This window comes from Delphinapterus leucas, chromosome 1 (assembly GCF_059928025.1).
Source record: "Delphinapterus leucas isolate spDelLeu-1000000601 "Yukka" chromosome 1, BTC_Dleu_Yukka2, whole genome shotgun sequence".
In the NCBI taxonomy this organism is placed as follows: domain Eukaryota; kingdom Metazoa; phylum Chordata; class Mammalia; order Artiodactyla; family Monodontidae; genus Delphinapterus; species Delphinapterus leucas.
In genome coordinates, this window is record NC_143129.1 from 156,774,092 (window position 1) to 156,795,238 (window position 21,147).

Here is a 21,147-nt window from a genome sequence, read left to right on the forward strand (position 1 = left end):
GAGCGCGGCGGGTGGGAGAGGGCTGGGCGCGGGCGCGCGTGCAGGAGCGCGTCGGCCCAACTCCCCGGACCTCCGGGACTCCTCCGCAGCCTGGGGTTGCCTGGTGCACGCGCTCTCCGCCTGCGTTTCCCAGACGCTACTTCTGTCACCGCCCCGGGGTGACACCAGCGTTCCCGCGTTCACACTTCTCTCGCACACTCGTGCCTGGTACAGCCTCACTCGGCCCCTGTGCCCCGAGCAGACCCGCACCCCGCCGCGCCTCCTGGGCCTCGCACTGCCGGACAAGGCGGGACAAAGCACCCCGGTGGGAACTGCCGAATGACTTTGGCAGCCCTAGCCACGCTTCCCCCTGGAGGCGGTGGCAGTTTCAGACTGTCACAGCAGACCGGCCTTGGGCTCCTCCCCGGGCTTACTGGGAGTGAGTTAAACTAGCACCGATCTGGCTCCTCTTGCCCCCTTGCAGAGTGGCACCTGGCACCGGGGATATAGCCAAGGGGGATGTACCTGGCATGGTCAGGAGGGTGTGGCGACTGGCAGGGAGCTAGTACGGGCCTCCCAGCCTGGGTGTTTCCAGAGTGGCTCTCACTCCGTGGGCATTTCTCTGAGCACCCTCCCCTCCTCCCCTCTCAACCAGTGCAGGCTGCTTGGGATCCCGGACAGCAGTGGTGGCTGGTGCAGAACAGGTGCAGGTGTGTCCACCTCGACATCTGGCAGGGGGTTCTGTGAAGTGGCTACAGTTGCTTATCTGTAAAATATAGTATGTCGTTATTGACGACTTGATCAAGGTCATAGGGAAAAATGATAAAGGCAAGTAATGGGTCTATCATTTAGTGGCTCTGGGCAGATTCCTTAATATCTTTCGGGCTGCATTTTATCATCTGGAAAATGGGGATGAGGGTCCTCAGAGGAATGTTGTCAGGGAAAATTGAGATCATATAAGTGAAAATGTTCTGTAGATATAGAGCCCTGTGCACATGCCAGTTACTGTGGTTTGGATGATTCTGGGCTGGTGTTTGCCATGGCTCTGCTCTGTGATTTAGGGAGACTGAACGCCACTTCTGTTCTGTCATCTGCAAGAAAGGGGGCATTAACAAGTGTCCCGTGTGCCTGCTAGCAGATTCCCCAAAGTATGTTCTGTGAAACATGAGTTCTGAAAGCTGTGCCACGAGTAAGATTTCCCTATCCTAGTAAGTCTGGCAAATTCTGCAAGCTGTCTATAACCCTTCTGGCCAATCATAATCCATATTGGCAAATTAAAGGCTTTGAGAAGTACTGCAATAAGAAAAACCCGTTTAACATTGTCAAACCCAGCATTTCCCTGGTTGACCCTGTAGCCCTTTTCGGGTTACACATGCTTGTTCTCCCAGGAAACAGTGCTTCTGGAGCTACCAATAGACATGATGTGATGTCGTCCAGTTGCTAAGTTCTACTTGCCTTCTTGAATGAAGGGTAAGCAGAGGCCCAGAGGAGTTGAGTTCCTTATCTGAGATCACAGCTAAACAGTGGCCCAAGATCACCCGGTAGTTAGTGGTCAAGCAGGGACCGGAACCCAGACTCCTCATCCAGTGCTCTCATCCCATTCGGTTACATCCAGAAGTTGACAGGTCTCTTCTGCTGCTTTATGTGGACACTGCAGAATACATTTGGCAAACATAGAGATTTAAATGGATTCAATGATGATCAGGTACCTACTCTGTGTCACTTGTTGGGGGCGGAGGGAGACTTTAGTATGTAAAGTTCTACCAGATGTGGAGGTTGTGGTGAAGAGTAATGGCACCAGAGTCCACACACACACACTCACACGTCCACTTCCAAACACAAATCCCTATCTCCCTACGCTCTCACCCATGCTCACACACTCGACCCCGTATACTCATTCACACCTGTGCCCCTACACCCGCACACACACTCCTACACATGCACACACCTGTCTCTGCACATGCACATAGCCACTCCTGTACACACTCACGCACATAGCCATCCTGTGTGCTCCAGGCTGCAGCCAGGAGGCACGAGTGGCAATGGGCACGTCCCTAGAGCTGGGGGCGTGTGCCTGGCACCAGCTCCCCAAGATGAGTATTGAGCACGTTGGAGGCCCTGGCAGGGCCAATCTGATGTTTGCATTTCCCCAGTGTTTTCCCATTTCTCTCATTTTCTGCCATACTTATCCCGCCACCTTTTTTCCGTCAGCTATTGTCTGGTCACACATGATATGACTGAAACAGCTCTGGCTTCTATTGTTTCGTTTTAATCAACTCTCAAAGCTCGGTTAGGGCAAGGGCTTGGTCTCATTAGTTGGATTGGAATCCCCAGCTCCTAGGAGCACGCCTGGCACAGAGGAGACGTTCAATAAGCATTTATTGAATGAGTGAGTGAGTGAGCGAGCGAGGGACTACTGGCTGCTAGGATGCCCGTGACCCAGGCAGACATCCAGGTGGATTCGCTGAGCATGTTTGCTGAGTGCCTACTGGAACCTAGGCACCTTTTTAAGGCAATGCTTGCATTCCAGTGGGAAGAGAGAACGAATCGTAATGGACAAGGTAATGCTCACTGGTGATACACACCATGAAGAGACTCCAACAAGGCAGTGTGATGGAGAGTGTCAGGGAGGAACGGCGGGTGGGCAGGGGGGGGAAGCCGAAGACGGCCCTAGGGCATCCTCTCAGAGGAGCTGACATTTATCCTGAGACCTGAACCATAAAAAAAGTGATAGCCGTGCCAAGATCTGGGAAAGGAGTATTCCAGGCAGAAGAACAGCAGGTACAAAGGCCCCACCGCATGAAGGAGCAGGACTGAGGGTCCGTGGAGAGGCCACACTTGCGGCCACTGCTGATTCCCTTACCAGCACCTTTGAAGGGGGCATAGGCTGGTGTCTGGTCTGGGACCTGATTGTCTTCGTGGTACAATCACAAAACCAGACTTGGTGCATCCCGGGCTTTGGGGTGTAGGGCTGCCTCGGCTATCTAAGAGGGCTGCCTTCCCATCTTGTCCACCCCCCCCACCTCTATAAATGAGGAAAGGGTTGGGCTCCTAAGACCCCTCCCAGCTCTGCCATAATAGCATCTGATGCTCTGTGTGCAGGAGGTTCACAACAGTTCAGGTGGTCCATCTGGAGGGATCGTGGATTAGTTGTGCCGCTTCCATTATTAATAACCATGATGTCATACATTCGTGTGGTTCCTGATGGGCTGCAGAGCACTGTCTCCTGGGGACTCATCTGCCAAGTGGGGGAGGGTTAAGAAGGGGGGGATGGTGGCGGTGGGCAGAGAGACCTCAGATGCTGCCGCATGGTGCTGCAGGCTCACCCCAAGCCGCTGCACCCCCGAATCCCTGCTTCCTCAGCTGCAGAGCAGTACATGGGAGAGCCTACTTCCTGAAGCCCTGGGGCTGTGAAGTGAGAATCAGCGTGTCAGGGCCTGGCAGGCTGTCGTAGGCACTTGGTAGCTGTTGGTTCCCATTTTACAGATGAGGAGCCCAGAGCTAAGAGCACTGTGGCTTTTCTGGTCCACTCCTATATCTTCATTCTTCCCAGCCCAGAGTTGAATTGATTTGCCTAAGGTTGCACAGCTAGTAAAGGACTAACCCAGGACTTTGGGCTCCCAAGTCCTTTTCATAAACATCACGCTGTTTGGGAATAATTGTCATGGTTAATAAAGACAGACCTTCACACCCCATCTGTAGATGATCAGAATTATTGTTGTTTTGTTGAGAATCCTAAAATTGTTAAGGTCTCGGGTTCTGAGGCATGATATCCTTTGTAAAGCATTCAACAAATATCTTAAACATGTTGGAACCTTCTGGAAGAGCGTGTAGATGTGAAAGAATGACCTCCTGAGGAGAGTTGAGAGCAGTGGTTTAACCAAGAGTGCCCTTTCCTGTCACCTGAGGGCTTGTAACGGAAGAGTTCCTAGTTCTACCCCCACTGTCTGATTCAGAGCTTCTAGGGATGGCATCTAGGCATGTGGAGAAGCCCCCTGGTGCTGAAAGTCCAGCCTGTGGATGAGAAGCCTGGCCAGCTGGATGCCTGGGAAGTCTGGCAGGCCCTCCATCTGCCTCCTTAGCTGTGGCTCTGACCCCTTTGTCCCCAGCTCACATCAGCCATGTGGAAGGAGCATGAGCTGTGGAGCCCCATAAGCCTGAGTTTGCATCTCCTGCTTTCTAGCATGTACCTTGGCCAAGTTCCTTTACCTCTCCCAAGCCTCAGTTTCCTCATCTGTAATATGGAATGCTCACTCTTCCCTACAGGGTGGCTGGGTGGATTACAGGAGACCATCTATGTCAGATATCTTATGAGATATCTGTGCCTGACATGTAGTAGGTGAACAGGAAACAATAGTTTCAGTTATTATTATGAAAAATGAATTATAATAATAAAAACAACTGCAGTATTTGTGAACTGGTTGCTACTAAAGGGTTCAATAAAAATAGACCAATTTGCTCCAAACACCAGACTTTTGAGAAGAGAGTCCACTCCATATTGTAAACACCAGTCCTTGGGTCAAAGAATTACCTGCTCCGCCATCTTCCCACACCTCTTCGTTGCTCAGCTCCGGCTCTGGTGGGGAGCCGCGGGCTGCGTGGGAACCAGGGCCAGCCTCACTCTCCACACCTCTGACAGATCCATGGGCTCAGAGGCGGGGACGTGGGGTTTGAAGGTCAGTGTTGAGTTCGGGCTGTGCTCACCTACGTCAGCCTGGTCTCCCGTGCCTGAGGTCACTGTGTGGAGGCAGTTGAGAGGCAAGCACGTGGGCTCGTGGGCGTCACAGGACGTTGCACTTCTAACCTACTCTGTCATTCATTCATTTATTCTTCGGCAGTGGGTGGAGTCCTTCCGTGAGCTCAGCGCGGGGCTAAGCACTAGGAGTGCGCCTGTGTCCTCGCGAAATTCAGAGTCTAGCCAGTCCAACCACTCACGAGCCATGTGGCGTAGACAAGTTGCATTTCCTCTCCAGATGTCAGTTTCCTCATCTCTAGAATGGGATTGTTCTGGCTACTTCACCAGAGGCAGATCTTGGTGTTTTGAGGCCCCACCCTTTTCTGGAGTGCTGTCGACGTTTTAGAGTCTCTACTAGAAAAGGCGGGCAGAGGACAGGGCTTCGGAACCGGGAGGAACTCCACTCTGCTTCTGGCTCTGCCAGGTACTTGCCGCGTGAGTCGCTGCATTTTTCAACTTCTCTGCGTTTCCTTTTCGCTTATCTAACGTGGTTACGGCACCTTTGTTGTAGGGCACTGTGAGTGTGAGGTGAGATGATGATAAAGAGTACCTGGCTGTCAGTCAACGTGACCCCCATTTCCTTTCTGTCTGGCTCTTTACTGTCCTGTGCTTTGCTGCTTTTGGAACGTGACCTCTACCCACTGCTGCCCAAGATGATCAGGTCCCCGGGAACGGGCAGGGGCAGGCAGACAGCCCGCCCGGAGCTCAAGGAAATAAGCACATCTCCCTTGGTGAAAAGTGGGCCTGGGGAGGTGGTTCCAGCCCAAGAGGAATCAGGGCCAGGATGCAGAGCCAGGAGTCCTGGGTTCCGTCCAGGACCTGCCACCAGGTCACTGTGTGTCGGTTGCCAGTTCCCTCCCCTCTCTGAATCTCAGTGTCCTCACTGAGGCCAGTCTTCCAGATCCCCTGGCATCTTCCTGCCCTGAGAGGCCCATGGGCCTTTGATGTGCACACTGAGTAGCCTCAATAATGGAGTGGGCTGGTGGGGTATGGGGGTTTCACCGGTTTTTTCTAGCCTGGACTCTACTGGAATTGATAGTGTGGAGAAGCCAGCAGACAGACACTGGTTTCTAATTGGCAGAGCTGCTCATGGGAGGGGAGGCAGATGAAGGGACATTAATAGCATGAGATTAAATTAAAAGAAGGGCATCACTCCTTTTTTCTCCCTTAAAGAAGACCCAGAAGGCTCAAAGCCACCTGCTTCACAAGTAGCTTTTCTCTCATTTGAATTCAATAGTGTGTTTGGATGGGAAGAGTTTGCTTTCAGATGGTCAGGATGGAGGCAAGAGATTGCAGAGTGACCCTGGGAATCCAGTCATTTACCGAACGTCTGTTGAATACTTCCCAAGTCCTAGGCACAGGGATGCAGCAGTGAACAAAACAGACAACAGTCAGTGCTCTCCTGGAGTTTATAGACTAGCAGAGGGAGGCATACCGTGAACAAAGGAGCTCATAAATGTGTAATACGTCAAATGGGTTAAGTGCCATGGAGGAGAAGCAAGTAGGGTAAGAAGTTCAGAGAGTGCCAGGGGAAAGATACGGGGGCTCTTGTATGTAGGATGGTCGGAGAAGTTATCACTAAGGTGACATTTGAGCAGAGCCTTGAAGGAAGTATAGAAATGAATACACTAATTTAAGTAGAGTTGTCTTTCTCTACGGTGTACCTGAGAGCCTATGGAAAGATGTCATTTGAGGCCGAAATGGTCAGCTCAGTGAGGCAGCTCAGTCTCTGGGCCATCCTGCTTTAGATACAGGATACCAGGTCTAATCCATGATCGTCGTTACACCCGCGTTAATGATAATAACAGTGAGCTGGATACGGCTCTAAGTGAATGGGTCTTTAAGCCTTCAAAACGCCTGTCCACATAGACTGTCTTCTTCAGTCCTCTAACAAGGTAAAGGTATCATCTCCATGTTGCAGATGTGGAACCTGAGAACTCTGTATATGGAGTGACAAGCCCAGGACCATATCCCAAGTGAGGGACAAAGTGGACATTCAAACCCAGACTCTGCCACCCATCAGATGTGTGTTTCTCCCTGCGGGGCAGCTGGGCACCCAGCATACCACCTTGCGTGAAGCAGACGGTGATATTTATGTTTTTGAAAACAAAAATAAAACCGTAGACTAAGAGGATATGATGACTAAATGCAATATGGGATCCTGAATGGGATCCTGGAACAGAAAATGGACGTTAGTGGAAAAACTGTTGAAAATATGAATAAAGTCTGTAGTTGAGTTCATGTATGAGTGTCAGTTTCCACTTGACAGAAGTACCTTGGATATGGAAGGTGTTAATGTTAAAGGAAGTTGGGTGAAGGGTGTATGGGAACTCTCTTCTATCTTTGCAATTTTTCTGTCAATATAGGATTGTTCCAAAGTGAAAAATTTATCCAAAAATAAATGAACAAATCCACATACACTCTGACTCGCCAGCCTCCTCAGGTTAATGAGGAGAGCCATGATGGGTCATCAAGTAATTGAATCCCTGCTGCTACTAGTCATCCCTAGAGTTGCCTGTGTGAGAAGGAGCAAAATTATAAACCAATGCCTGTAACCACGCTGGAAGAGGAATGGAGGAGGTATCTCCCCCGGAGGCTGCCCCCAGGTGAACTTCTCATATACCGTATAACCTATATTTTAGGCTATACCAAGTATGCCCTTTATATGTGATGAAAGGTCACCAACTCATTCTCACTTGATGCTGTAGCAGACAGATGGAAACCTAGTTTTATTTGTAGGGCTGCCTCATGTGACTCTATGAATCGGGGTGACTAATGGCAGTGAAAGAGTGGCGGGAGGTGGTGAGAACAGAATCAGAGAGGGAAGGTGTAACGCCGGTTTTCTCTTATGGTAGAAAACATCAGGGCCAGGGAACGGTGTCTCCTGGAATGAAGGAAAGAGAGCAGGGTCAAGGGCTTCCTTGCCGTGATTTCCTACTCACAAAGCAAGCGGGCTGGGGATCAGTCCCTCCAGCTGAAAACCACTGAGTCCAGAGCAAGTGATCGGTCCAGCCTCACTGTGTAACTGCCCGGGAGACACAGCTTAGCCTGTCTGGGTGACCTGGCCTCCTAACGGTTTCCAGAGGGCTTGTTCCTTGGCATGTGGGCATTTGGTTGGTGTAGCCCTGAAATATAGGACAGGCAGAAGATGCTCAAAGGGACAGGAAACCATCACCACGAGTCTGTTAGAAAGTATCTAATGTTTAAAAGAGTAGGGCAGCCACTCCAAGATAGACTTTATTTTAAGCAGGCTCTGACCTTGTGAAATAAAGAAGTCCGGCATTTCCCATAGTGTGTTTTCTAGAACACAAGTGCCATGGATGGAAAGATGTGTTACAGGGAGAAAATAAAAGTGCTCTGTGTGCAGTTTTCCAAGCTTGATTGATCAGAACACTCATATATATACACATACGGTTTTATATATATACTTATATATGTACATGTAAGGAATAGATTTTATATACGTGTGTGTGTGTCTGTATAAGGAAGATGTATACATATATAAGATCGCTGAACTAGAGTGCTATACAGAAACATTTTGGGAAACACTAAAGTTATCTGAGGTCAAAGCTGAAAAAAAAACACCCCAAAATGAATGCTGAATTGTGACTCTAAAACTTGTTTCTGCATGTTCGTTTTAGCAAGTCAGTTTCCCACATATTTTTTTCCTATTTTGTTGACTTGACTGCCCTTTTCTCAGAAGAAAAATGGCAAATGGCATGCAGATGATCCTTCCCCCTCCGTTGTGTACTGTGTCCAAGGGAGACTGAAGTACTGCGTGTGTTCCCTGAGATGAGGGTAGCCAAGCCATGCGACAGCTCGGTGGTGGGTCTCTAACCCAGAAACCCACGTGCGACATTGGTATTTTGGGAGCTAAAAAAGAACCTCATTAAAATTGCCACTGAAGCCCCAAATTCCACCTCTGTCAGGTGTGGTTTTCACACAAGGGATCCCCAGCACTTCCACATACACAGGTGTGTTTGTCACCCTGTAAGACGAGCATCCTTACTGCTCCCAGTGCCAGGTCATTGGACATGCCAGGCTAGGTGAGATCGCTCTTTGACTACATGATGATTTCTAGCTAAGCTAATCCTCACCCCACTCCCTGGTACCAGACTTTCTCACCCCATGTTGCCCCCAGGGGAGAGTCCTGAAAACTGCCGACCTGACCTTTGGAAACTGCCTGCCAGCCCCTTCCCAGCTGGGGTCCCACCGCAGCTTCCACGTCCCCTGACTCTTTACCCCCATGTGTAAATTCTGCCCCCACCCAAATCCTGCTTCTCACTCCTCCAGGCATGTTCCCAACACGTCCGTGTCCCGTCTAAGGTACAGGGTCCAATTCCATTTTGTGATTGCCTCTGTTAGAAACCGAACTTCAGTTTCCTACCTGGCATATTATATCAATATGTACTTAGACTCCACAAGTAAAGTAAAGGATAAGTAACAGAAAGAGGGACAATTTAAGGAAGGAATTTTCTTTATAGGTTAGATGTCGGGGAGAGGGAGCTTTTCAGATATCTCATTTGAGGATGAAACGGTTCATTCAGCGAGGCCCTCAGACTCTGGCCTGTCCCCCATCAGAGACGTGCGACCTCAGATGTCATTTGAAGTCTCCAAGCCTCTCTTTCCTCGGCCATAAACATGGATTGATGCTCCCACTTCCCTCTTGGGGTTTTGATTCAATGCTGTGAAACTTGCGGAGAGCCTAGAGCAGTGCCTCCTGCATAGAAGGCTACCTGTTATTATTCTTAGGACGAGAATTCCATCAACCAACTAAAAAAACAACCAAGTTGAAAAAAGTGTGCAAAGATGTAAACAGGTAGTTCAGAGAAGTGAAAATGGCTCATAAACATATGACTAATGCTCTAGGTACTAAAAAACAAAGGATGATAAATAAAAATGCTTATAGATGGCAAAAATGTGAAAAAATAGAGACAGTCTAGTGCTGGCGAGGGTCAGGGAGACTTGTGAGCCTAAATTGGTATCAATGAAAATGATAAAGGCACATACCTGCCTTTCCACCAGCTGTGGAAACACACATGTACACAAAGATACACACACACACACACACACACACACACACATATAAGGGTGTTACCTTGCAGTGTTGTTTGCAGTTGAGAAAGCTTCAAAATGACCTCAATATATAGCAGGGACGGCGCTTTAGAAAATTATGGTGAATTTGTACTGTGGAATACTTTACGGCCATTTAAAAAGAAAGAAGTGAATCTATAGGTCCTGACATGGGAGGACATCTACAACATGCTTTTAACTGGAAAATGGTTTCTGTGCGATATGTTTACTCTGATCCCATTTTTATACAGAAACAAACAGTTATATATGTGTGTGCACGTGTAGATGTGTTTCTGTGTTCATGGAAAGAGCATGGGAAAATACCAGGGAACTGTTAGTGGTAGTTTCACCTGAGGAGTAGAAATTGGGAGGGTGAAGGGGGACTGGTCCACATTTTCCTTTACATACTTCTGTAGTTTTTAAAAAATATATTTTTAAACAAAGAAAACAAAAAAGAAAGCCCAAGAAAAGGAAGAGCAAAGACTAATCCTTCTCACAGGATTACTGAGAAGATGAAATGAGATCATGCTTTTGGCAAACATCTTAACACAGTGCCTGATGATTACTAAGTCCCCAATAAATGCTTCTGTCCTCCTGGCCCTCCCTCCATAGACTCTGGGCCACCCTGCCCCTCTGAGTCCATCCCGGTGTCTTCCCCAGACCGCGAGCTCAGTAAACACGCAATGGTGATCACAAACTGGACAGCACACCAGGCGCTGTGTGCACCACACCAGTGCCTGCCCTCATGGAGCCCCTGGTCTGGGGAACCCACCCTGTTTCATTTCCCAGCCGTTCCCTGGGTCCTTTCTTCTTGGTCTCCGTGTAAAAAGGCTGCCTTCCTTCGCTGGTTGCTGCCGGCCACACCTCCTGTCTCCCAGAAGGAGCCTCTCACCACCTCCCAGCGTGGGGCCGGCTTTGTCACCAAGCACATTCCAAGGGTGAATCTTATCATTTGGGTCAGGTCTGCTCACTGCTTTTGTTTCTTTTCTGTTGCCGCTCACGGCCAGGCTTTCCCACTCCCTGGCGGGTGTGTGGGCTTTCCTGGGTCCCTTCCCCCACGAGCTTCCACCTGGCTTTGATGAATTCCATCATGTCTGCTTAAAATCATTTCACTTCCAATTTGCTAATTTAATTCTAGTCTTACAGAATTTTGGCAACCCTGCCAAATTGGGTGCCAGATGCAGATTTAATGAGCATATTTTCAGTTCTTTTTTTTCTTGTCCGCATGGAGATGCCGAAGAGAACGGGTTCTGGAACTAGTCCCCAGGGGGCTCCCTGGAACACCCCACCCAGTGTTTGACCTTGAGGCCCGGGGCATGACCTTCCAGCCAGGTCTCTCCCAGTCTGACAGGCAGAGTTCATGTCTGCTCCCCTGGGAAGGGAGCTGTTATTGCATCATCCTCCCAGTCCTAGAAACCTCAACCCAGTTCCCACCGTTTGGGCTTCACAGGAAGTGTATTTGGAGAAAATTACTTATTTCCTTCAGCCCATGTCTTCCAGCAGCCATGTGCAGCTAAACAGATGTTCACGGATTCGTCTCTTTTACAAACACATACTGAGCGTTTTCTAGAGTGATTTCTCAAAGTGTGGTCTGTTGACAACCTGCAATGGAATTCTGGGGCGGGGTGGGGGGGAGGGGCAGATAATGCATATTCCTGGGCCCTACCCACAGTTGTAGCATCAGTCTGGATTCCACCCCTGAGGGGATGCCAGTGCCTCCAGAAATTCCAAGTGTTACCTCATTTCAAACTCATACGGACCCCTTACGGAGACATTTTAATCTCCAAGAAAAAGCCTCAGAGAAGTCAAACGGGTGGCTCAGGATCCACACAGTGGCAAGCATCAAAGCTGGGACTTGGCGTGAGCCTTTCGGTTCTCAGTGTAGAGCTTTTGCTGTCTCTGGTCGCAGTGGCTCAGGGCTGAGAGCTGTTGTTCTCCATCCCAGTGGATTCACAGCAGGCCTGTGCCTGCCCTTGTGCATCCACACACACCCTGCTTCACAGACGAGGACACGGAGACCACGTTCCCACCGCCAAGCCGGCAAGTCTGCAGCGCTGTCAAAGCAGGGGCCACGACTCACACCACATCTGGTTCTAAATTCTGTGCCAAGAGACGCAGAGGGCTGAATGGTGGAAAATGGTTGTTCCCTCGAGGACCAGGAGAAATGGGCAGAGCTCTCCAGTTCCGGCACGGAGGCCTGCCCTGCTGCTGGGCGAGTCACATCTATTCCTGAGCCTCGGGCTTGTCGCCAGTACAGGATAGGGTTGGCTACGGTCGGTGATTTCCAAACTTCTTTGGAAAGTTCTCACTTCTTTGTGGCCCCAATAAAATCTTGTACAGTATGTACAGAGAGACAAAACCGGAGATGCCTGGACTGGTTCAGAGCTTTCCAGGAGGCAATTTGGAACATCTCATTTAGCATTAGCATGGGTCATCTGTGTGCGTCCTCCGGCCACCCCGCCCCCCAACATGACAGGTGGCTACAGCCTAGCCTTGGGGTCTGGCACCTCGGACTCCCGGCTGTGTGAGCCTGGCAAGTTGTTTCCCTTCTTTGAGTCTCAGTTTCTTCCCTGTGAAATGGGGACCATAGCAATTGAGGTGAGGATGAAATGAACTAGTGCATGCAAAATACTTAGCACAGTGCCTCGCATGTATCAACAGAAGGTATGGTGACTCTTGTTTTCCTTTGATGGGATAGGATGTAAAACATGAGAAGTTAACAGTCAAGGCAGAGATTTCCCAGGGCCCTAGAAACACCATGTCGTATGAGTGAGTGCTGTGGATGGTGAGATATTTATGGGTCTATATATTTATGGGTCTATATGTTTATGGGTCTATATATTTCAACAAATTTTTTAGCCCCTGCAGGGGGTGGGATCTTCTAAGAGAGAAACTCCCTGGTGGAGTGAGGGGCATGGTTTTGACCAAGATTCCCAGGTGGGAGTCCCAGAGTGGGAATTCAGAAGAGGCTGGCAGGGCTCACCTGGAGCAGAGGCAGGGCGGGGAGCAGCTGAGCTGCTGTGAGTGGGCCTCTGTCCGGTTCCTTCTGTGAGACCTGCTACCTCAGGGCAGGGCCCAGTCACATCCCAGAGGCCCAAGGACGGGGCAGGATCAGAGTATCGCGGGCTCCAAGCCCACGGGGGTGCCCAGCGGTTCCCAGTGCTGGTGGCGAGAGGTCAGAGAAGGAAAGGTTGGGGCACTGCAGGGGCCTGCTGGAGCCTCCCGTGCCCACAGTGCCACGGGGTTGGGGACAGTGAGCGTGAGAGAGTGAGCGGCACCGAGGAGGGGATGTTTTCCATCTCAGTGGGACTATTTCTGGCTCTGCTCCTGCAGTCGCTGTGGAAACTGCACGTGCCCAGTTCAGTGTGGAAACATGACGAGTTTTTCAAGAGTGATGGACACTAAGCAGCCAGCCAGGAAGCTGCCGCCACTGCTGCTGGCAGGGTGAGAGTGTGTGTCTGCCCGCCCCACTCCCACCCCTCCCCGCCCCCATCTCCTTCTCTCTCTGCCTGGGCTGCCTTTCTCCTGGGGCTGTATTTGGGGGAGATGTGTCTGTTCAGCGTGGTAGGCAGGCAGAAAAACGGCCTTCAGAAGACGTCCCCATCCCCATTCCTAGAACCTGTGAATACATTACATGGCCAAGAGGAATTAAGATTGCAGGCGGAATTATGGTTGCTAATTAGCTGAATTTTTTTTTAAATAAATTTATTTATTTATTTTTGGCTGTGTTGGGTCTTTGTTGCTGCACGCGGGCTTTCTCTAGTTGCAGCGAGCGGGGGCTACTCTTCGTTGTGGTGTGCGGGCTTCTCATTGCAGTGGCTTCTCTTGTTGCGGGGCATGGGCTCCAGGCATGCGGGCTTCAGTAGTTGTGGCATGCGGGCTCAGTAGTTGTGGCTCATGGGCTCTAGAGCACAGGCTCAGTAGTTGTGGCACATGGGCTTAGTTGCTCCACGGCATGTGGGATCTTCCCGGACCAGGGCTCGAACCCATGTCTCCTGCATTGGCAGGCAGATCCTTAACCGCTGTGCCAGCAGGGAAGTCCCTGGCTGACTTTTAAATAGGGAGATTATCCTGGATTGTCCACTTGAGCCCCGTGCAATCACAAAGAGCTTTAGATGTGGAAGGGGAAGGAGACTCAGTGTCAGGGATGTGATGTGAGGGAGGCTCCACTGCCATGGCTGGCTTTGAGGATGGAGGAGGGGGCCGTGAGCCCAGGAATGCAGGCAGCCCCAAGAAGCTGGAAATGGTGAGGAAATGGACTCTCCCTAGAACCTCCAGAAGAAACAGAACCCTGCCAGCACCTTGATTATTGCCCAGTGACCCGTTTCGGACTTGTGACCTCCAGAACTGTAAGAGAAGGCGTTTGCATTGTTTTAAGCCACTGCGTTTGATGGTTGTATGTTACAGCAGCAGGCAGTGACTGGGGAGGCTGAGACTATCATGGGGAGAGGTCCGCAGAGAGGAAAGCTGCAGCCACGATCTTTTGTTTTCCTGAGGTTTGATCATTGCCTGTTGCCTCACTCTGGACACGGGTCCCCTCTGGCCAGCTTGCTCTCTGAGTGGCCAAGTGACTGTCCCCTCTTTTTCCTCCAGGCTCCCTGTCCTGTCCCCGCTAAGTGACTTCTCATTCCTCTGACACTTGGTGCCACTCCTGGGGCTTGTCACTTGGGGACCTCGCGTTGTCTCCTTTAGCCACCAGCGCGCTGCTGCCCCTACTCCCACACCCCTCCCCCCCCACCAGCCACTCGCTGGGCATTGCCAGAACCTAGGGGAAGAATTAGTGACTTCTTCCTGTCGAAGTTGGTTGTGCTCCCAACTGGTCGGAGCCACGCTCTGTGCTGTGTGCTGAAAGGGCCTGGACTTGAACACAGGGTGCCTGGGGTTCGGTCCTGGCTGTGACACCCGGTAACTCCAGCCCTCAGCTGATCACGTCCCTCCTTCCTCATGGAGAGGCTGGAGGGAAACAGGATTGGTGTGAAAGCCTTTGACAACACTGCTGTCCCGGTGAGCATGGCTGTCAGTGTTACTTTTCTCTCCCAGAGCTGAGTCCAGAAGTAATAGCTCCTCTTCCCACTGTGGCATATGTCACCACCCTGCCTAGAGCCCTTCTCCCCTTGTTTTAGACACTTCCCGCATGCCTAGACCTGGGGAAGCCTAGAGAAAATGTGGAGAACCAGGGCTGGGATGTGGGTGAGGCGAGTGAGGTGCCCAGGGTGCAAAATTTCAGGAGGTCCTCCCCCTCAGCGTCACGCAAACGTGGTAGGGAAGTCTAACCCCACACTCCCTTAATAGACGAGGAAACTGAGGCCTAGAGAGTGGAATGCCTTGCTCCAGGGCACATGCGGGGGCTGGCGGTAGAGCTGGGACCAGAACCCAGGTCTCTCCCCTTCAGCTCCAGGACAGGTCCGCTCTTCTTCCAATTAAATGCATGAGTGAGTGGCTGAATGACTTTATTACTCCAGCATATATTTATGGAGTGTTTATTCTGTGTTAATAGTGTGCTAGGGACTGGGCTTCAGTTTGGGAACAAGGCAAGCAGGGTCTGGTCCTCCCCTGAGAATTTATATTCTGTGAGGAAAGAATAAGTAATGAGGCAGTTCGTTCTTTGATTACAACGATGATGAATGCTATCCAGGGGTTGGAAGTCATGGGCTGTGAATGGTTGTGCAGGTTGTGCACTGCACAAGTGCATGTAGCAGTCCTATCGTGGGGCCTCCATTAAGGAGGTTACAGTATAATTTGGAAGACAGGACTAGTATATCCTTAAAGTACCAGTACAAAATCATGAGTACTGGTTTTAACCGCCATCATTGTGTTTAAAACAACAGGCTGGAAGGAGGGCCCAGAATTGCAGCCCTCGTTCCTCCTTCTCCAGGGCTCTGGGCCCTCACCTTCTTTCCCTCCCTGTTTGATAGTCAGATCACATGCAGTCAGCCCTCACTGGGAGTCTCAGAGGAGGAGACCTGCAGCCAGAAGGGCCTGGGAGACCAGGAGGAATGAGGCATTGCCCTCTCTTGTGGGGGCAGAGCGCCTGTTGTCCTGGACAGGGTTCAAAGGCAAGGAGTCCTGTGATGGCAGAATAGGCTGGAATCTTCAGAAATAAAAGCTTCTCTGCCTGGACAAAGCCCAGCTCTCGGCATCACCTGTTTTCTAGAATGGTGGGCCTGGAAGGAGTCTGGCTTCTAGGAATTAGGTGTCTCCCTGCCACCAGCGCACTGCATGGCTTTGCACCCCGCGCATCTCCGGATGTTTCCACAGGCATGGAGAAAGTGCATGGAAAAGCACGGGGAGGTGGGTGTTGCTTGCCTGTCTGTCAGGCAAGGCCAGCTCCTGGGCAGCCGTGGTGTGATGTCCTGGGGGCCAGCAGCACCCCTCCCACACACTAGTTGGGGGACTTTAACAAGCCCCTCACCTCCCTGAGCCTCACTTTATCTGTAAGACAAGAGTGAGAAAGACCTATCTCACCCAACTGTTAAATTTGAAAAGAAGGTCCCATGTGTGCAGGGGCATTTTAAGTCTCTGTTTTATGAGGACACAGAAATTGCCACCAAATGAGGGCATTCCTTCCAGAATCAAAAGGCCATTTAACTGAATAGATAAAGAAGATGTGGCACATGTATACAATGGAATATTACTCAGCCATAAAAAGAAACGAAATTGAGTTATTTGTAGTGAGGTGGATGGACCTGGAGTCTGTCATTCAGAGTGAAGTAAGTCAGGAAGAGAAAAACAAATACCGTATGCTAACACATATATATGGAATCTAAAAAAAAGAAGGTTCTGAAGAACCTAGGGGCAGGACAGGAATAAAGACGCAGATGTAGAGAATGGACTTGAGGACACGGGAAGGGGAAGGGGAAGCTGGGACGAAGTGAGAGTGGCATGGACATATATACACTACCAAATGTAAAATAGATAGCTAGTGGGAAGCAGCCGCATAGCACAGGGAGATCAGCTCGGTGCTTTGTGACCACCTAGAGGGGAGGGATAGGGAGGGTGGGAGGGAGATGCAAGAGGGAGGAGATATGGGGATATATGTATACATATAGCTGATTCACTTTTATAAAGCAGAAACTAACACAACATTGTAAAGCAATTATACTCCAATAAAGATGTTTTTTAAAAAAAGAATGCTTTGTAGAGTTGCAATAAGTTCAAAACTTAATTATAAAGATTTAAATTATTCTTGAAAAAAAAAGAAAAAAGACCATCTAACATATTTCCTGAGTGAGAGATCCATCCTGGCTTTCAGGAGGAGCAGAGAAAGACACGTGGTACTCTGTTTGTTTGTTTTTTAAATAAGGAAGAATTATTCTGACTGGTAAATAAATCAACTCCTTGGCAGGGAGTTAAAAGAGAAGGGGTCCTTAGAGATGGGCTTGTTCTAGTCTCTGGTTTGACAGAAGGGGAAACTGAGGGCTAGAGGAGAACATGATTTGTCTTCGGTCACATGGCTGGTTAATGGCAGAGCTGGGGTCCTGCCCACCTCCTGTGCCACCCCACACCCTGCCCCATATTCTGGGAACTTAGCTATTTAAGGAACAGTAGGTAGAGACAACCTGTCAGGGAAACAGGAGGGTGACCCCGGTGAGAGTAAAAGGATAGGAAGGTGGGCACAGTCCGGACAGGGGGTGAGCAGGGTGGGCAGGAGGGAGGCAACAGCATGGAAGGTCTTGGTTCCGAGTGGCCAGAGGCGGAACGCCCTTCAGATGCCCCTCCTCCTGGAACCGCCCGAAGCCTCAGCCCATCTCCGGGTTCCCAGGATGTGCAACCGCCACAAAGGTAAGCCTCAGGCTGTTTGGGGTCCTAGGCTGCTGCACAAAGGGCGATGTTGGGGACCATGGACCTGCTGATTTGGCAGAGTGACATGTTGCTTGTCCTGGAAAGTGAGTTCCTGAATGTGGTGATGTCAGGGGCAACACCCTGGAAGGCAGGCCAGCGGGGGTGTGTTTACTGGCTGTTACTCATCACTCATTCACTCCGCATGCCAAGCGCTGTGCTAACAAGCCCCGGTACACGTTGTACAGACGGTACACGTTGTTCTGGCCCCAAAGGCGCTCGCCGTCTGTGGGGAAGATGGACACACAGGAAGATAACTATCACAGTGTGGTGGGGTCGGTGTTGCAGCAGAGCTCTGGCTGGAGGGTCAGGAGCAAGAGAGAAGGGGGTTCCAGCCCGGTCCCTGGACAGTGGAGGGGCTGGGGGAGAAGGAGGAACTACCAGGGCCGATCTTTCAAAGGATGGGTGGGAGTTTGCCTGGCAGAGAGGGGAGGGAGGATCTTCCTGAAGAAGGGTTTGGAACCTGGGAAGAAGGTGGCATGTCCAGGTGTTAGGTAGCTGAAGAGCAAGGAGTAAGGAAGAGTGTCAGGTGATGGGTGAATCTGGAAGGTCACTGTGGCCGTATGGGGAAGAGGCTCTGATACCCACTTAAGGAACCTGGATTTCTAAGGGCGGTCAGCAAGCACTGGAAGTGGTTATGGCGCACCGTGATACTTGCTTACTCTGGGATGCAGAAACATCGCTCTGCGTGGTGGGGAGAGTGGGCCCAGTGGCAGTGGGTGGACAGGAGTCCAGGGGCTTCAGAGACTCTTACGGAGCCAATTCACTGAGAACCTGCAGACACATGGAATGTAGGGGGTGCAGGAAAGGGAGCAGTCAGCCACAGCCCCTGGACTTCTCAGGATACCTCGGATGCTTTGCAAGGCCCCTATGCTGAGGTTCAGGGTTCCATCCTGGGTGGTGGGCTGCTTACCTGGGACAGCAGTAGAGCCAGGGCTGGTCTGGGGCTGTGAGCCCCCTGAGGTCCTGACTGACACCCCATCTGCTGGTTCCCTCAAGGAGAGCTGAGAACATGTGGATGCTCTGGGGCTGTTGACTCATCTTCACCAACACACCTACACTCAGGGGTGGTCAACTGAAAGAACTCAGAGTTTATCCCCTCATTCATCGTCATGAATTATGCTCAAAGCTCTGTGAGTGATATAGAGATGTATCATACACATCCTAGTCCTGTCCTCAAAGGTCATGTGGTTTGTCTGTGATGCTGACAAACATTTGTATAAGTATTATGTTCCACATATACAGGGGAGTAAAGGGAAAGGCCACAATAAAGAGACCACGTGCTGTAAATGAGAGATCATTTCTGGCCAGAGAGGGGAGGGCATGGTGGGCTTCGTGGAGGAGGTGGCATATGAGCTGGGCTCACATGGGTGGATGTGGTTGGATTTGGCCACAGTGAAATGGAGAAGAGCATTCCAGACAGGCAAAACTGCACAGAAGCAGGCCAACTGTGAGCATGGTAGTTTGTCAGGAGCAGGTGTTCTGTAGGGGAGCATTGATGTCAGGGGCAGCCTGGCTATTAGTAGAGGAGATCTCAAGTGTAGACTTTACTCTCCAGGAAGAACCACTGAAGAATTTGGTACAGGGAGGGGCGTGGTGAGAGCTGAGTGTCAGTTTATCTGGCCTAGTGGGGGGGGGGTGACCTTTCAGACGCTGCTGTGTACTGGTCCAGAGGAGGGGATGACTACTGAGGTCTTAACAAGGGTGATGGAAAAAGAGGACTCTTCCGTATTTATTGACGTTTGTTGAGGCTTTAGGCCAGGCGCTGTCCTAAGCACTTCACCTGGATGAGCTGAGTCTCCCCAAGTCCAGCCATGCGGGTACTACTGCTATTCCCCTTTCACAAATGAGTTACCGCAACCAGAGGTGTTAGGTCAGTAACCTGCCTAGGCAGGCCACACAGCTAGGAGGTGGAAGAGGCACCGAGATTCGAACCCAGGGGCCTGTCCTCTTCCACCCTAGAAATGGCTTCCCAAGGGGACAGAGCAGATGAAAGGTGGCCCTGCCAAGGTTGGAATGGTTTCTCCCACCTGTCAGGCCCCCCCCGGAATGGTGGGGCTGTCTGGCTCTGAGGGCTGACCCTGGTGCTCTTCACCCCAATAAGCTGTGGGGGCCCCTCTGGGCCTGATTGGTTCACCGATTCAAAACAGCCTACATATAGGAGGTGACAATGTAAGTAACTGATGCAATGGAAACTTTCTATGGAAAAAGGTACCCACTCAAACAGCTACAAAGTCCAAAAAAAGGAAGAACAGAGCAGACCCAGAGGGCTCTGTAGCAAACAGTTTCCTTTGGCACAGCCTTTTCTATCTGCCTGAGGCTCTGAGCTGGTGGGGGAGGAAGCCAACAGCACTGGACAGGTGGCGATCTAGACCAGAAGCTTGGCTGGATACCTGGAGGGCCCGGGGTCATCAGGCTTCCCCTCTTAGCTAAGGAGGTAGCCATGTGGGTGCAGAAAGCAATTCTTCCTCCAAACACACACCCTGGTTCTCAGTCTCCTCCGGAGGCCTGGATTGGGGCCCCTCCCCTCTGCGGACCAGTGGTTGAGGTTTTGCAGTCCCCAGTGTCTCCCAGGGCTTCAACCTGCTTTTTTTTCCCCCGTGCCCTCCCTGTCAATAAGTTGCATCAGTCTTGTTATGGGATCTGAAATCTTCTTATTTTAGCACAAAATCATTGTAAATATAAGTAAAGCTAAAAGATCAGAAATAACCAAAAGAGGAAGAGGAGAAGGCCATTTTTTGGAAAGTTGACTCTGTATTATTTAATTCTTACACCGACCCAAGCTCTGCACTGTTGCTCCCATTTTAGAGATGAGAAGACTGAGACTTGAAGTGTTAAGTGACTTGCCTGAAGCCACACAGCAACAGAGACCAGTGGTGCCTGGTTTTATCTAACACTGAAGCCTGGGGCTCTCCTTCTGCTGTGCAAGGCTGTCCACATCTGTCTGTTTCCTCAGCTGTCAGATGGTAGCATCAGTGTGACAGTGAGATAATAGAAGGACAACACTGGCACATGGTAGGCACTCAACAAATGTGGGTTTCCTTCCCTACCCCTCCCTTCTGCCTCTACAAACTGGGGAGATGTGATGAGCCTTCTTGTGGGGAAATAGCCCAAGTTTGGAGATCCTTGGGAGGAAGGGAGGTAACCACTGATTTTCTGGCCCGTCTTCCCTACTTGATCGAGAACACCCTGTGGCAGGGGCCAGCCCTTCTTCACCTTTGCACCCTGGGGTCTAGCCCAGTGACAGGGAGTGTCTTGTCCAAGGTGGCTGGATGCAGCTGGACCTCAAAGATGGACCAGTCCAGTGGGCTGTTTATTGCACCCGGCTGCAGGAGGTTTCCGGTGAGAGAGGGCCATCACTAGGTGTGGCCTGGTATGGCAGGAAACAACTCCTCTACCCTTCTACCCCTGGCAGCTGTCAGCACCTCAACCTCACGTGCAGGCCCTGGGGTTTCATCTGCACTTTCTCTTCCTGCCACCCTTTATTCTCTTAGACTCCTGGGCTAGGTGCCCTCTATGTG

The 21,147-nt window shown here is 50.8% G+C and overlaps 1 protein-coding gene across 2 annotated transcripts in view; it reads left to right on the forward strand.

The window, feature by feature from the left end:
* The window catches only part of HIVEP3 (HIVEP zinc finger 3), a 131,508-nt gene continuing 110,361 nt past the window's right edge, over window positions 1-21,147 (forward strand). For both annotated transcript variants that reach the window (XM_022575425.3, XM_089895080.1), the window contains exon 1: window positions 1-21,147. This exon is cut by the window's right edge and continues 9,094 nt beyond it. The gene's annotated coding sequence lies outside the window, so the exon portion shown is untranslated.